Genomic DNA, 4,812 nt, shown 5'->3' on the forward strand with positions numbered 1-4,812 from the left:
CCAAGATATTTCAGTTAAACTTTTTCACAACCACGTTTTTGATAATTTATTCATGAAAACTATAAAATCTTTTTTAATGGAACTATTATAAATTAATCATATGTTTTAGTACTCAATCATGAAAACAATTATATAGGAAATTGTGAATAGTGAATTTATTTGTTAATTTTTAAATTTCCCTTAGGATATGTGGTATATTCATTTCCCTGTCCACTGAAGAAAATCACACAACATAAAATTGCGAGTTAAGTTTTATTTGGGGACCTTACTGAAGACTATGGCCCAGGAGACAGCCTCCCAGACAACTCTGAGGAACTGCTCCAAAGAGGTAAGGGAGGAGCCAGGATGCATAGGAGATTTTGCTGGGGAAGAAAAAACAAAGAAACATGTAGTTGAACATCAAAAGATTACTGCTAATCAGAAAAACAGACATCTCAAGTTAATGATTTTAGCACTTTTCTATGTATGAGAAGAAGCAAGAATCTGGACTCATTGAAATTATTCCTTAGATTTGCATCTTAACTATCTCAGGCTAGTATCCAAAGTGCACCATTGGCAGGGTGGAGGAGGTGGGGCGCTGTGCAGTGGCTAACGGCTTGATGATGGGCAACATTCCCTTTTCCACATCCCATTGCCTGCAAGACTTACCTAATATGAGGAGAACCACAAGACAGTAAAAAATATTGAAGAACTCCCAGGCCATGCCAAGCATGGACATTTAAGTCTACAGTTCATGAGAATACTGAGTCAGATGGAAAAGACAATTATTAAAATCTAAGAAAAGAAAAAGTTTGGTAACTACAAAGGCAATAATGGGTCTGGAGAGATTTGACAGAAATTAGACGAAGTGGGAGTTGATGCTGGGAATGATAAAAGATGCAGCAAAAATGCAAATAGATCAAACAGGAAAATCAGGAACAATTTCCATGACTGTTGAACAGTATGCCCTCACATTCATTCCCTGAAAGGCTTGGCAGGGCAGGCTTTCAAAGGGATCATCCAAACACACACAATTATGTCTTTATTAGTAATACATTTAATTTATTTGGCTCCTTTCTTCAAGTGCAAGTTAAGTAGATCCATTTTTCAGCAAACTGCTATAGATCACATGCAGTTGCTGGTCAGCTCAGAATGTTTTCTCCATTCGTTTTCAACACTGGAATGAAAATTTCAGCAAAGCAAAGGGACAAAAAACTACATTATTTTTTTAAAGAGGGGATGCATTTAATGACAGTCTATCCTAAAATAGTAATAATAATTAGTAAAAGATGGTCAACTTTGAGGAAGAAAAGGGAGTTGGGGAGGATTCATGGAGTAGATAGGTAAGTAACACATATTTAGTCAAAAGTGTGACAAGAAAGGGAAGTTAATTATAATTTAGTTAAATCTTTCTATAAGTCAGGAAATGTGCCAAGAATTTTCATCTACAGTCCATCTTTTAATACTCAAACAACCATATGATATAGTATTATCTCTCTTTTAAATGTGAGAAAATTAGAGGTTCAGATAACAAAAGTAACTTGCCATAGTCATTCTGTTAGCAAACTTCGTAAGTTAGATCAGAGTCAATCCCGTTATCCTTCGTAGTCACAAATGATAGGCTGTGCACATATTTTGTTTGGCACAAATTTCTTTTTTAATTTCAAATTAGTGACCAACATTTTAAAAATAAGGAGTTTAAACTTTTTTTTTTTTTTTTTTTTTAAGAATCAGATATCTGTCAGTTCTGGACAGACCTGTAGAATCTAAGTAGCAGTAAGGAAAATGTCCTTCCTGTTAGTCAGCTCCCCATTGCTGGTGTAAGTATATGTATTATATATTACCTAAAGCTTCCTGAATCAGTTCACATCTTACATTACCCTCTGGCCCTTGAGGTGCAGACTTCTTCTAAAAAGAAAAGAGGCTAGAAAGCATACAAGAAAATGAAAAAAAAGGTGAGATAATTCACATGGTATCACACACTCACAAACACAAACATGATATATCAAGACTTTCAAAATGAAGTCAAGGAAAAGCTGAAGAAAAAAAAAGACCTCAAAAAAGTAAACAAGATTTAAAAAGGTCCTGAATCTATTGGATTGATATACCAAGTGAAAACTAATGTAAGTTATATTTTATTTTCTGATTACTCTTCTTAATTGGAATGTCCTCCAGCAGTTAAAATAAACATATATTTTTTTAGATCACCATTTGAGAAAATCATCCTGGAATAACTAGCACATAATTGTCTAATGGGGGAAGCACGTACATAACACTCTGAAGGCTAAAAATCTCCTTGTCCACAATAGCAAGTTCATTGTAAAGCATCCTTTTTGTTAAGGGTTTCCCACAATTATGCATGCAGAAAACATACATGGTGATCTCTAAAATTAACTAACATTTTTACGATGTTTGGGAAACTGTTATTTTTTGCCTTTATAATACACAGAGAAACTCAGACAGAGGATTGATTAAGGTGCCCTGACTTAATAAAGGGAATTATTTAAAGAAATGGAATTGGAAATTTTTTGTACCATACCCTCTATTTGTAAAACCATATTTACATCACCAATTTATATTCAATGTCTGTACATCATTCAGGAATTACAAAATCTATTATTTAATACACTGAGACTTGATTCTACATTTTAAATAGGTCTTCTGTTGTTAAAATACAGCATGAGATGATGTGGTGTCTTTATAATTGTCTATCTAATTTGATTATTGGAGATTGAAAACACACATAATTCAGATTTCCAAATAAGTGTATCTGCTGGTTTGGTATGATTTGTTTTGTTTTGTTTTGACAGAGTAATGATTAAGTCTAAACTCAGGAATTAAGCCACCTGGATTCAAATCCTATTTCTGCCATTTACTAATTGTGTGACCAGAGGCAAGTTGCTTTCACATTCTTGACCTCTGTTTAGGAATCTTATAAATAAGGATAATCATAATACCTATCTCCTACAGTTTTGAGAAAATTAAACGAGAAAAATGCATATAGGATACTTAGCAAAATATCTGGCATATACTAAGTAAATATTGGATATTATTATAATTGTTACATTAATTAAACTACCCTCACAATTGGCAGGTTTCTACCTTACCTCAGGGGCTGTCTCTAATAGAAGAAAGGAGAACTGCAGGGAATAGATTAATTTAATTAAACCTGAAAAAAAATGAAATAACTCAGAGCATGGACTATTTCAGTTCTATGTCACCTGAACACATCTGTGTCAGAGCTATAGCAAACATATTCATTGTATTTTTCTCTGTATCAAGTCAATGGGTTGACTTTTCACAATTATTCAAGGATTGAAATAAGTCCCACTACTGCTAACAACTAAATTCGAGAATTGGTTTGCTCTTGAAAACTGCCAGCACAGTATTAGCACCTTATTTTTGATACGTGCAACTTTAAGGAGTACTAAGCTGAAAAGCTATTCTGGGAAGATTGGACATAACCTTCATAAGACATTATTCAATAAAAAACTCTGATCCTAATTTTCAATTTATATGTGCATAAAAGAGTCAACAACGCACCGAGGACTACCAGTGTTCAATACTCCACCAGTGAGAAAAAAGCATTTTGGTATGAGAGAATCAATGAGAAACAAGTTCAAACAACTACACCATTTGCTAACAAGAACAACCTATCTTTCTGGCCTCCCCTTACACCATCCCTGGCTTGTTCACTGTTGTCTAGTTACACTGGCTTCTCAGGCCTTTTGTGTTAATCATCTCCTCTGCCTGAAATACTCCTTCCTGTACTTGCCATATGACTAGCTCTTTGCCATCTGAGGGAGGATCTGACATAATAAATATCAAATATCAACTCATCTGATAAAGCATTTTTCGATTACATTAAAGATGCTACATACTCCCTGGCACTCTCTATCATATCCTTCTTCTTCAACATATTATTTCCATTATTACAAAGTCTATAAATATAGGTTTATTATTTTTAATATTTATTTGTTTGAATATATCTATATTTTTATATCATAAGCTTAATGAAGACAAAAACCCTTTTTGCCTTATTCACCAATCTATCTCCTACACATAAAACATTTTCTGAGGCAAATGATGGGAATCCTGAAAGTAATTGTTCATTGATAGGCTAAACCATTCATCAGTTTCTACTCCTCTATAATGTGAATAGTAGGAATACAGGCCTGTTTAATTGTGCTTCTTAGGATGGAATAAGTCCTTCATGAATAAAAAAGCTAATTTTAAAGATGATATTCTCATGCTGAATTCAATAACAAATAGAGATAAATTCCAAGAGGGAGATGCAATCAGTTTGTACAGAAGAGGTTTAGAGAAGAGAGCAAACTATGTGGACTTTGGTAAAACTGTGTGATTGAAACAAAACCTTGGCTTTGGTACTTATCTTTTAAAAGCTAGCAAAAGGATGTGGACAAGCAGACACGAGCTGTCGAAAGCCATTTTAGGCAGGAGGGAAGAGCAAAGATAAAGAGGTGAGCAGGAGCTTTATGTCTGGGGCTCGAATTAAAGTATTTTTCTAAGAGAAACAGAATTTGTGCTGGGCAGTGACTGGACAAATTTGGGTAAGTAGGGCATAACAAATCATCTCAATATTGAAAGCCAGGCAGAAGAGTCCAGAATTGATGTAATCATTACAAATCTCCCTTTCCATAACACTAATGCCACTCCATGTAAATCTCTATCTTGAACTCTGTGTTCTGCCATGTTTGCAACTATATGACACTCAATATTAAGGACTGTACCTTTATTAACCATTGTACCCCAACACCTAGAACAGTTGCTAACATCTAGTAACCACCGAAAATATTTGAAAAAATAATAAGC

General features: G+C 34.1%; 1 long non-coding RNA gene across 1 annotated transcript; it reads right to left on the bottom strand.

The window, feature by feature from the left end:
- Window positions 1-245: 245 nt before the first annotated feature.
- Window positions 246-3,101, bottom strand: LOC125964768 (uncharacterized). Its single transcript, XR_007478037.1, has 3 exons — window positions 3,087-3,101; window positions 1,824-1,903; window positions 246-362 (listed from the first exon to the last, which is right to left on the bottom strand). It is a non-coding gene; the product is annotated as an uncharacterized LOC125964768 (long non-coding RNA).
- Window positions 3,102-4,812: the final 1,711 nt, after the last annotated feature.

This window comes from Orcinus orca, chromosome 6, assembly GCF_937001465.1.
Source record: "Orcinus orca chromosome 6, mOrcOrc1.1, whole genome shotgun sequence".
NCBI lineage: Eukaryota > Metazoa > Chordata > Mammalia > Artiodactyla > Delphinidae > Orcinus > Orcinus orca.